This window comes from Schistocerca cancellata, chromosome 3 (genome assembly GCF_023864275.1).
Source record: "Schistocerca cancellata isolate TAMUIC-IGC-003103 chromosome 3, iqSchCanc2.1, whole genome shotgun sequence".
NCBI lineage: Eukaryota > Metazoa > Arthropoda > Insecta > Orthoptera > Acrididae > Schistocerca > Schistocerca cancellata.
In genome coordinates, this window is record NC_064628.1 from 586766135 (window position 1) to 586779172 (window position 13038).

The following is a 13038-nucleotide window of genomic DNA, read 5'->3' on the forward strand; positions in this document are numbered from 1 at the left end:
TTTGAGCTCTTGATATTTATGCAGAGATTGAAACTATGTCAAGTTCAATGAAGGTTACGTGGCACCAACAAACTAATGCAAATTCTAAGTGCTGTCATTCTGAAATACTGGATGAGTTAAGTCTGGGTATTCGCCCGTCGTGGACTACACTTCGTTTTCACCCCCACCCCCTACCCTTTGATAGCTTGGTGGTTCTTCCCCCCGCAACGTGATATGTGTAATAATTTTTGTCGAAATCGGTCCGATGGCTTAGGAGGAGATATGGATCATACATCCAGACATTTTTATAATATGTATAAATTTGATACGTAATTGCATGTTTTGTGGTTTATTGTGTCTGATTTCGAAAAAGTATATATGTGGTTATAAAGAAAATAATTATCCCTGCTGACTTTATCATTCTTATTTTCGTATTTTTTCACATTTTATAGCGATGGTAGAAGCTAATGTCTCTCAAAGTATTGATTTTCTAGCAAATAAGAGGTAGAAAATAGTCGTGTGATATATCCGTAAAATGAATTCTCAGCTATGCTTTATGCAGCCTACATTAAGATGGCAAACAGAGAAATGTAATTTGTTTTCGTGCATATTTTTTTTATTTGCCGAAGAATTATATCGAATCTTTCATTTAAAAACAAAAACAAAAAAGGGGCGCATTGGATTGGATAGCTCGTAAAAAGACGAGTCCAGTGTTAGAATTCTTGTAAATATTTGCGATGTCAGTTCTCATAGAACGAGGTCATTAATATTCTATATGTGAAAGGCAAGGCGACCAACAATTTCTGTAACTATATAAACGGCGTACATGCCAGCGAAGGCGATACCACGCTGCGACGGCGGTACTGAGTCTGGTATTTAACTCATTTTCCTCCTTTTCCTCCTTTTTCTGGACAAACTGTCCGTAAGCTTTAACTGAAACCGTCTTTAGAAGGGATTTTCAGCACCGTTAAAAAATTCTATGATTCAATTATAAGCAAATGCACGTGCTTCATTATCTTCAGTAATAAAGAAGAGTTAACTATGCGGAAATGTACTTGTGTTTCAACGTACAGTCACTTGCAGAGGGTAGTGTTTTGTTATTTTGATCCGTTCGTAGTAGGGTAGCAGTGTCCACGCGCCGCAGCAACATCATATGGTGACACCCGGCAATCTAAGCGTTGTAAATGTGACGAAGTAAAGAAAACATCTGACAGGGTACACGTCGCGGTCTAAGAATTTCTGACAACTATGCAGTTAGATGACAGTGGTGTAGCACTTGCCTTTCGGGCAGTCTTATTTAGGGTCTGACTCGAAGTATACCTAATCAGTGATCACCCCAAATTTGGTTTTCCAGAGTATATATCTTACCATTCGATGATAACTGAATAATATTTCCTTAATTAAGGCTGGAATACTGACAAAGATATCGAACTGCCGGAACGTTAAACAGCTATCATAATTTTAAAACATTTCATCCTATAATTTTGAAGTCCTTATCTAACATTCTCTACAAAAAATCGTTACAACGTTACTGTAGAAAGAGCTACATGCTTAGTAACGTGGCCCGTTAGTTAAGATAGGGAGAGCTACAACTTTTTACTCTGATTTCTCATAGTTTGCTCGTATTAGCCAAACAGCGAGTGAAACACATTGGAGTTTGAATATATGGACACAGATCCGTACAAAATGCGAGAAAATTGCTGTTTTGTGCTCCTGTGGCTGCAGTGGACGTAGTAACGACTTGAAGGGCAGCCACTTTAACGTTCCGTTTCAGCCTTTGCTTATTGAATCAGATGTGTTGGGTGGGATCATAAAATTCACCGTTTGTGTTTGTAATTCTTATTCATGCACAACGCTTGTTTCGTAAATTATTTTTTTCTGTCCACACATTTTTATGGTTATGTTGTTACACTGTAAATAAAAAAGTTTTGTCCATTTTCTACAATTTTTTCTGTGAAATTATAACATTGGAAATGCAAAACTATCATAACACATATCCATCATTTTGATTTGCAGCTCCTTGTGTTGGCCATGTTTGCAGTTAAAATTGTTGGATGGGAGGTCCGGCAGTTACTCAGTGCACCGTTCCTTCTCAGTACCCAAACATCTTACGGCACCACTGTTCCATCATCAGTGATTTTTCGTTTTTATTTATTCTTTACATTTGGTGTGCATGAATTTTCCGGATCTCTTGTGTGTTAATTACTACAGGTAGCTTTTTATGTTTTCGTGTGGCAAGCACTTTCATTCTCCGTATCATGGTGAGGTGCTGTGATGCACACGTAACTATAACAAGCATTTGCCACAAATAACGCAGTAAAACACTTTTCACTTCACCAAAACACACTGTGTTTAATGTGTTTGCCACACGAAAATATGACAAGCTACCTATAGTAATTAACACAAAGGAGATCCGGAAAATTCATTCGCACCAAATATAAAGAATAAATAAAAACGAAAACCCACTGTTGATGGCACAGTGGTGCCGAAACATGTTTGGGTACTGAGAAAAAACGGTGTTTTGCATAACTGGCGGACCTCACATCCAACAAATTTTTCATAAAACGGTCTAAAAATAACATTTGTAATAGCGGTAGTAACTGGGGGAAAATGTTGTAACGATAACTCATCGAAATGTGCGATCATTTCGACAAACTAACTTGGTTGGAAATCCCAAGAGATCAGTGTAGTTCAGTTTACCAGAAATTATGACCCGATCACATCAAGTATAATATCATTTCTTTAGCCTGACAGGGAAAGGATGACACACTGTCGTTTTCATATGCATAGTTACATACGTTTATGAAAACAGCAGCAACCAGAAGGAATGGCTCGAATGAACATAGAGTTGGAGGATATATAGAACACTGTGCCAGCAGTATGTGGTTAACATCGCAGAGAAATGGCGTCAGTGCATTCACAACACCGTCGTGGCATGTGTGGATAAAAGGCACCGTTCACGGCGATGGACCAACTCGAGTATATCACCCGAAGGTTGTTGTCTTGTGTGCAGAATGTTGACTCGACGTTGGAGACCGCAGCGAGCGCTGGCGATTCAACAACGGCTGCTGCGGGCCCGACTGATCACGCGTACGACTGCGTTGGCATCCATTATGCAGAAACCACAAGTGCCACAGACTACACTGGACACGTGAACACTGTCCCTACTGCTGGCGTGCAGAGTGGAAAACAGTGTTTACGAACGAGTCCCTCTTCCGCCTGTCGTATAGTGTTAATCGCATAACTTTCAAACGCTACTTGCTAACCACAGCTGGACAGTCTTAACTGTAGAGCGACGTAGAGGACAAACATCAAGGGTTATTAGTTTGAGGCGCCACTGGATGCAACATGTGATATCTATTGAGTAGAATCGTATCTGTTGAGGGCATTCTGAGCAACTGCTCTCACATCACGGAATTTTTAGTAACCGAAGTATTATGACCTCCACTGAGGGCATTCTGAACAGCTAATGCCACATAAGGGAACCAAATTCCACATACTATGTTACAGCAGAACAGTGCTTGCCACACTGAATAATATGAAAAGCCTCAAATCATAGAACGAAGTTCCCCTCTCCCCCGTGTCCGCAGCTCGTGGTCGTGGGGTAGCTTTCTCGCTTCTCACGCCCGGGTTCCCGGGATCGATTCCCGGCGGGGTCAGGGATTTTCTCTGCCTCGTGATGACTGGTTGTTGTGTGATGTCCTTAGGTTAGTTAGGTTTAAGTAGTTCTAAGTTCTAGGGGACTGATGACCATAGATGTTAAGTCCCATAGTGTTCAGAGCCATTTGAACCTCTCCCCCGTACAAATAATGTAGGTTGATAGTGGTGCCCAGTGCCCTTTCTTAGGTGTTAGCTGAAACGAACATGGCGAATTACAGCGCACTCACTCATTGGATGGAATGAGAAAAAAGTACTGTTTTGCCTAACATAAAGGGCTTGGGGTGATCAAAAAGTTTCCGTTCGAATGCCATACGGTCCAGAATCGGTATGCTAATCAGACCAAATCGCCTTGAGCATTGAGGCAATTATCCCACCAGCGCATCAAGTTGAATATACCCGTTTGGTTAACCTTGTCCTGCTGGGTAAAAAAGTCCGTAACTGCCTGCTCCACAACCTTGTCCGATAGGAATCGTCCAGAATCAAAGCCCTTTTTAAAGGGACCGAAGGTGTGATAATCGCATGGGGAGCGATCAAGACTATAGGTCGGGTGCCCGAGTGTCTCCCATTTGAGTTGGCGTAAACTTCTGCGTTACGACAATTGGGATATGGGGACGTGTGTTATTATGAATCAGCAGCACTCCTTTCGCAGTTTTCCTAGACGTTTCGCCTTACTACCGGTGCTTCTCCTTCGGCAGCTAAGAAAACAATAACAGCATGTTGGTCCTGTATCGACGCATTTAGTAGTAACGTCGCCATAATTCACGGAATTTTTAGTAACCGAAGTATTGTGACCTCCACTGAGGGCATTCTGAACAGCTAATGTCACATAAGGGTAGCAAATTCCACATACTATGTTACAGCAGAACAGCGCTTGCCACACTGAATAATATGAAAAGCCTCAAATCATAGAACGAAGTTCCCCTCTCCCCCGTACAAATAATTCCACATTTACCGCACGCACGTCGGAAAAACACGAATGCCGCAGTAGTCCCTTGCCTACATGTCGGTGCTTATTTACCCGCATCGGGCCCGGGCTACGTTGCATAAGGCCGATACTCTGCAGCAACGCCCTCAAGTTGAAACTTTTTGATCGCTCCTTGCAAGTATGTACTGTTTTTGGACAAACTATAAAAAATATGCGGCACACACGTGACTTACAGTCGAGGTCCGGGAGATATTGGTTTCCGAAAAGATTGTTTTTTGTTTTTTTGAGTTGTCAGTCTTCTGACTGGTTTGTTGCCTTCCACCACGAATTCTTCGCGTGTGCCAACCTCTTCATCTCAGAGTAGCACTTGCAACCTATGTCATTGTAAGGTTTATTTCGTGTGCATTGCATTGCGTAGTGAAATGACTCTTTCCTATATTTAACCGAGTGAGATGGCGCAGTGGTTAGCACACTGGACTCACGTGCGGGAGGACGACGGTGCAAACCTGTGTCCGGCCATCCAGATTTTGGTTTTCAATGATTTCCCTAAATCACTCCATGCAAATGCCGGGATGGTTCCTTCGAAAGGGCACTGCCGATTTCCTTTGTTATCCTTGACGCAATCCGAGCTCGAACTCTGTCTCTAATGACCTCGATGTTGACCTCGATGCCTCGAATTGCATACAACGTATATGTACCTTGTACCACTGTATTGTTTTGTATATTAACCGGGGGCCTAGAAACGACGGAAAGGCTCCGTCCCCGCCGCAGCCGCAGTGATCCAAAACCCACGACGACTACCGCAGTCCACTTCACCCCTCCGCCGCCCCACATCGAACCACTCTTTCAGGGGGGTCCCCCCCCCCCCCCCCTGGGAACGTCTCACACCAGACGAGTGTAACTCCTATGTTTGCATGGTAGAGTAATGGTGGTGTACGTGTACGTGGAGAATTTGTTTGCGCAGCAATCGCCGACATAGTGTAACTGAGGCGAAATAAGGGAAACCAGCTCGCATTCGCCGAGGCAGATGGAAAACCGGCTAAAAACCATCCAAGACTGGCCGGCTCACCGGACCTCGACACAAGTCAGCCGGGCGGATTCGTGCCGGGGACCATGCGCTCCTTCCCAACCGGAAAGCCGTGCGTTAGACCGAACGGCTAACCGGGCAGGCCACCTTGTACCACTACGATGCTATCATCTAGGGCGCCCGCAGAACTGTTTGCTTTCCACCGTCTTCCCTTCATAAAATATCTTTGAAGAGAGGGCAGCTTTATTTAAAAATTAGACTGGCTTATAATTACCTGATTATGTCACGCCACGGGTTCAGCGTCATTAGTGAGTTTTCTTCTTCATTCTGAAAACATTGAAGGCCGACATTTTACATTTGCTTTATATTACTTGATTGTTCTTACCTTTTCAGGATTATTCGGCGCACTGAGCATTTTCTAATGTACTAATTTCTTCAGCTTAGCTATGATGTATGATTAAAAGTACATACTTGTTTGCAAATAATATTACACTTTAATTATCAGTGTCCCAAATAATGCTCTGAGAGGTAAGATGAATAAAAGTGCAAAATTAGATAATGTAATGATTTTCATCTGATGTTAATATTTTCAGCATAATTAGTACAACAATAATAATAAGAAGAAGAAGAAGAAGAAGAAGAAGAAGAAATTAACACAACTAATCGAAATATCCATACCCAATACAACAAATATACAGAAGAAAACAGGAGAAAAAATTGAAAAATACATCCAACTGGCTGAGGAAGTCAAGGACATGTGGCATCAGGATAAAGTTGACATTATACCAATTATACTATCAACTACAGGAGTCATACCACACAATATCTACCAGTACATCAACGCAATACAGCTACATCCAAACGTATATATACAACGGCAGAAATCTGTAATTATTGATACATGTTTAATTACCCGAAAGTTCCTAAATGCAATGTAACATATACCGTACAGTTAAAAGGAAGTCACGATTGATCAAGGTCCGCGCCACTTTCCAGTTTCAACCAGACAAAGTCTGAAAAAGGAAAGAAATAATAATAATAATAATAATGCCCCCCCTCCCCCCGAATAGCCGAGCGCTTTAAAGCGCTGCTTCCGGGGTAAGACGAGACAAGCCCGACAGGGATTGAATCCACCTTGCAGATGAGCAACATGAACAGTTGAGACGCCGCCCTGGATGTGCTCTTTAGGCGGTTTTTCACATCCAGCTAGGTAAATACCGCAATTGTACCCACGTCCAATCTCAGATACAAGCGACGCAAACAGTTAGAAAACATTCTTACATTTTAACATGAGATTTACTCTAAACGCAGAGAGGCAGGGTACACGGGTTCCGTCCCGGGGGGTAAGGCGTGGGCGGTGGGAGTGGCGTGGTGGCGTGGTGGCGTCAGGGATGCCGCCCCCATAGAAGAATCGAGAAAACGCTGAGGAATAATAATAACAACAAAAATAATAATAATAAAGCAATAGTGATAGCGCAGCAGTAGTTAAACACACCTGAGTGATTAAAACTAAGGATGTGTTCAGTAAGATATATATTATAAAGAATGGAAGGGATGTGGAAGCATAGTGTCTCAACAGAATTCAACTACCAAGGGAAGCAAACACTTGAATTTTTCTCATTTTTCGCAAGCTTACATTACGTAATTAGGTGTAGCAACTGCTGCTGTAGCACGGTCCGTTTCTCAAACGTTTCCGACAAATCGAAACTCGGTTTTACGAGCCTGTTGAATATCACACGAGAGCGCCAGCCGTCGACCAGCGGCATTAACGCATCTGGTTAAAGCGTCGGAAGAGTCTGCCCCAAACTGGTTTTTTTTTTCTTATCTTACCCCTAATACTCGTATTACGTTTCTCCAGTCGCCGTTGAAGGTCCTGATAACGTCTCCATTTCAGAAATACAGTAAACATCATCTTCGCCGTGTACCGTAACAAAAGAGCACCCTGATCTGTTATGAACTATTGCTTGGTATGATTTCACTGTGACTCGCGTACGAAATATCGATAGATAAACATTTATTTCATCATGTTTCCTTATTATATCTGGCCTCGAATGCACCGCACCATTATCATCAGTCTTATTATTGTTTCTTTCTGGAGCAACATGATTGATAGTAACGATAGAAGTGTCTAGTGGAAGATTAGAAAAAAATTAAAAAAATTTGGATAAGAGCCCGTCGGACTCGAGCACCGAGGCTTCCGTAAAAGTTTACTTACACAGTGTGAGTCAAAAAGGACTTTATAATTTTGGAATGATATAGAAATTTATTGAGCTAACTTACAGAAACGGTGGATGTGTCATTTTGTACCAAACAACATCAAGTTTGATTCACGTAGTACCTCAGTACCCCATTCCGCCAACAGGAGCGCCAGCGTACTACACTGTTACAATGGCTACTTTCACTGGTGCGGAGGGTGCACGCTGCGTGTTATGCTTTCATGAACTTTTTAATTCCACAGATCGATGAAGATGGCAAATATGGGATGGTTTACTACCAGCAATTGTGCATCACCTCATCTCCTCACGGAAGTCCGAGGTTTCCTCGATAATCGCTTCCCATGTCGGTGGTTTGGCTATAAAGGGGCAACCGAATGGCCATCTGGCTCGACAAACTGGAGTTTCATTAAAGGCCTCGTGTATGCTCTTTCCTTAGCAAATAAAATTGAATCCATGCTGTGTGGCACAACTTACGCCCGATTTGCTGCAACGAGTGTGGGAAGACATCGATTACCTGTGGAATATTGCCGCACCACAAATGGTAGTCACTTCGAACCAAAATGAAATGTGACACTTTTATGTGAAACTTGAGGCTGTTTGCTACAAAATGACGCATCTGCCGATTCTGTAAGTTACCTCAATAAACTTCTATATCATTCAAAAGTTGTAAAGCCCCTTTTGATTCGCCCTGATTATGTAGACACTTCATCCAAACCGAGCTCGAGAATGTCGACGATTCTTGCCTGTTATTGGTATGGATACTGGAAAGATATCAAAATATGTGACAACATCTGTTGTTTGCATTGACCTGGAAGTTTAGATGTTTTACGCCGCCAAAGGACTGTAGACCTTAGTATGTGACATAAATTTTAATTTGATATGTCTATCCGTTCCTGAGCAACAGGGAATTAACAGTTGGACAGACGGAAGGACAACAGAATAATCTCATCAAGGTTCCGTTTTTACCGATTCAGACACGGAATCCTACAAACGAGAAAATGACATGAGTGTAATGCAGTACAGGTAGCCTGCCGCTTTGGCCGGTTGCCCTAACACAGCTACTCCATCGCTGACGGCCTAATACGGTATTCACCAGGCTTGTAAAACATCGAACCTCGATTTCTCTAAAACGCTTTAGACGCACAACTTCCTAGAGTAGCAGTTGTTACATATGGGTATATTCTAAAATAGTGCAAATATGAGGAAAATCAATGACTCGCTGAATATATTCTTTCCGTTCGAAAGAGTAAAATAGAATTTTTTTATCTTCGACGATGCAAAACGCCGACTTCGTGCCAGGCCTCACCGACCGACATCGATACCTCTCCTCAGTGCAGTACTCCGTGAAGAATGGGCTGTCATTCCCTAAGAAACCTTCCAGCACCTGATTGAAAGTATGCCTGCGAGAGTAGAAGCTGTCATCAAGGCTAAGGGTGGGCCAACACCATACTGAAAGCCAGAATTACCAATGGAGGGCGCCAAGAACATTTAAGTCATTTTCAACCAGGTGTCCGGATATTTTTGATCACATAGTGTATCTAGGGGCATTTTGAATAACATTTCTAAGAACGAATAGCACTGATAGTATTAGCATTACTACTACTACTACTTCTACTACTATTGCTATTATTACTAATGCTGCTAATAATAATAGTAATAATGATGATGATAATAATAATAATAGTGAAAGTAGGAAATATAAATGTACTTATTGGCGTTATATTGTGAAATAGCAAGTTGAGAGAGAAAGTGGTTGATATACGTTGCGCTGTCCGGAGACTTTGACAGAAAGGAGAATGAGGGGAGATACAGTGTGTAATATTTAGTTGAAAATACAGGGAAGTTGAGAGAAATAATTTTATGGTTAGTAAATGAAACAGCGAAAAAGGAATCAGACATGGTTGTTGCTTACTGAATTTGTACATTGAGCAAGCATTAATGGAAATCGTGTAGTAATTTGGAAAGAGATTTAAAGTTCAGGAAGAAGAAATAAAAATTACGTTTGCCGATGGTATTGTAATTCCATCAGAGACGACAAAGGACTTTGGGAATGAGTTGAACGAAAATATATTGTCTTGAAGATTTTAAGATGTATAGGCTTATGAATGAAAGTAAAACAAGGATTCCAAAGCTTCATTCGCTTCGTATTTCTTTCTGGTACACTAACACTAGTGGATTGCCGAAATCCCTGATGAACTGCTGGCATGTCGAAGTTCCATAGCAACTGAGCCGCGCGGGATTAGCCGAGCGGTCTCAGGCGCTGCAGTCATGGGCTGTGTGGCTGGTCCCGGCGGAGGTTCGAGTCCTCCCTCGGGCACGGGTGTGTGTGTTTGTCCTTAGGATAATTTAGGTTAAGTAGTGTGTAAGCTTAGGGACCAACGAACTTAGCAGTTAAGTCCCATAAGATTTCACAGACATTTGAACATTTTTGAACATAGCAACTGATTCGAAACTATGGGCGAGCGTCCCCACACAGATCCTGTTATCCAGTTCTGCAGACAACGACATACAGCGAGCAAGATGTGTGTACGAAGCTCTTCGTGTAATTAACGACAACAGCAGATAGCACTGGAAGTCAAGTTCTCGTCGCCCTCTAGTCGCCCCCAACCTGCACTCCCCTCCTCCTATCTTCCCCCGCCTTCTCCAAAACAGCCACTCCATCCGGGAAACAGTGTTAATTTAGATTAACTAAGACAGTCTGTCGTAACATATGTGTCTCCCATGTGTATACAGACCTGAAGACGAAGAGAACTTGATCGAAACACGTAGTGTGATGTTGAGTTAAACGGAAAATTAATATATATATATATATATATATATATATATATATATATATATATATATATATGTGTGTGTGTGGCTGGCAGCAGTATAACAGAAGCAATTATTTCATACTGTCACGGTTTCTACTCTTAGCCGCTATGGCCGCCATTAATAAAGATATTAATGATACCTGTTATGTGATCGTAGGCTGAAATATTCAGTGCGATCAAAATTCCTATTACGGCTTCTACGGGTTGTAGAGAAAAACCCATGTCCGGAAACGAACAGTTTGGATGTAAAATCAGTTTGAGGACCAGATCACTTTCAAATCTTCCGCTTCACGGTACGCACACAGTGGAGACAATGAGCTCCTACTTCAGTACTGTAGGAGGATATGGTATTGCCAATGTTTCGACGTCCTCTTCAAAACTGAAAGTACAACGCGTCTGTGTAGCAACAGAGACAACCCTACTAAGTTTCCAACGTACCAGTTTCTCGCAGATGTTATGTTATATCGTAATTATAAAACAGACTGACAACGGTGCGTCCTATTTCACGATAGTTCAAAATATTTTTAAACTTTGTATGTTGTCATGTTTGACATAGTCATGTTGAAAAATTTGGGCGTAATGTTGCAAAGCTGATTGAAATGAAGCGAACACGTGAGGATTGAAATAGGAAACGCGAGTGGTAGACATCCGTTCATTAGAAGAATTTGGAATGGTGGGGTTCAATTGTAAAGGTGGCAGCATATAGGTCGCTAGTGCGACTTGTTTTGAGTACTGTTCGAGTGTTTGGGATCAAGACCAGGTCGTGTTAGAGGAAGATATCTAAGCAATTCAGACGCGCGCTGCTAGACTTGTTACCGGTAGGTTCGAACGAGATTACGGAGATGCTTCGTGAACTCAAATGGGAATCCCTGGTGGGAAAGCGAAGTTCTTTTCGAGGAACACTGTTGAGAAAATTTAGAGAAGCGGCATTTGAAGCTGGCTGCAGAAGGAGTCTACTGCTGCCAACATACATTTCGAGTCAGGACTACGAATATAGGAAAAAATTGAGCCGTATATATAGTCTTCCAAGTTGGTGTGTATTTTTAAGCCTAATAATTTTTACTTATATTTTATAAAGAAAAAGTTTTCTTGCTAGAAGTTCTAGCTCCGAATGACGCAATACTGTGTGTTATATGGACGGCCTCTTTATTTGAAATTACGGTCCTGTGTTTTTAATGTTCTCGTTCTAGTGGTATTTGATACGAAAAATCTGTTTATGTATTGCATCTGTGTGTTGTATTATACACCTTGTTTTCTCATTTTAAATTTACCGCCTTCATTTATATTTTACTTCGTCAAAATTTTGGGATAAGTTAAGCACAGGTGTTGCCCCTAGTAATTCCATCTTATCAATGTTTGATGTGCATTACATTTATAAAGTTTTAGTAGGTATCTATATCAAGTTTACGATCTCTCATTTTTAATCACTGCTGCGTCGCAGCGCCACCTCTTGAGGTGATTCTGTATTAGGCTTCAGTACTGGCACACGACGCTGTGGCGCATTATGCTTACTACCTGAGCCCCCATCTTACTCTGTTACTCGATCCTGTGAACGGGAACGCGTTATGCACATCTTGGTGCCTCTCCCCTCCATCTAGAAAAGGTAATGATTTTACTATTTTATATTTCTAGATTTTTCTGAGTTTAACGAAGGCGGCGTTGGCGTGATATATTCGACGATGGCCTTTGGCTACACTGAACAAAGGATTCTTAAGAAATACCAAATTAAGGTATTTGCTCTTTCAACAGGTTCAAAATGGCTCTGAGCACTATGGGTCTTAACATCTGAGGTCATCAGTCCCATAGAACTTAGAACTACTTAAACCTAACTAACCTAAGGACATCACACACATCCACGCCCGAGGCAGTATTCGAACCTGCGACCGTAGCGGTCCCGCGGTTCCAGACTGAAGCGCCTACAACCGCTCGGCCACAACGGCCGGCTTTCAATAGGTGATCTGTTTATATTTTCAATAGGTGATCTGTTTACACATGCTTATAGGTTATGCAAGTCTGCATAAGGCGATCGCGATTCTTAAATAGATGTATTTGTTCTCTGTTTTCTATGTAGATAACCTGAAGATGCCTAAATAAGGGGAAACGCGTCGTTGAAAAATAAAAGAAAACTAAAATTGCAACTGATGTTAAGCATTGGTTTGCTGTTATGCCACATATGGACTGGAAGAATTTCTAGTCGTTTTTGCCTCACTGTATTTGCGAGTGGAACAGTAAAGGAAATCAGCAGTAGTCGCACGCCACGCACCATACGCTGGCTTGAGGAGTATGTATGTAGATGTATATGTATATGTCGTGGTGGGAGATTTTAAAGTGATACGACCTTGAAACTTACTGTATAACCAAACGGTACATTTCCACACATGGGTTCCTTATCAAAACTTCATTTACTAACTCCGTCAA

At 41.8% G+C, this 13038-nt stretch overlaps 1 long non-coding RNA gene across 1 annotated transcript in view; it reads right to left on the bottom strand.

Moving 5' to 3' along the window:
- Positions 1–13038, bottom strand: part of LOC126175450 (uncharacterized) — a 315520-nt gene that overhangs the window by 43408 nt on the left and 259074 nt on the right. The window contains exon 2 of the long non-coding RNA XR_007535568.1: positions 5866–5918. This is a non-coding gene — a long non-coding RNA (uncharacterized LOC126175450). The remainder of the gene's footprint in view (positions 1–5865; positions 5919–13038) is intronic.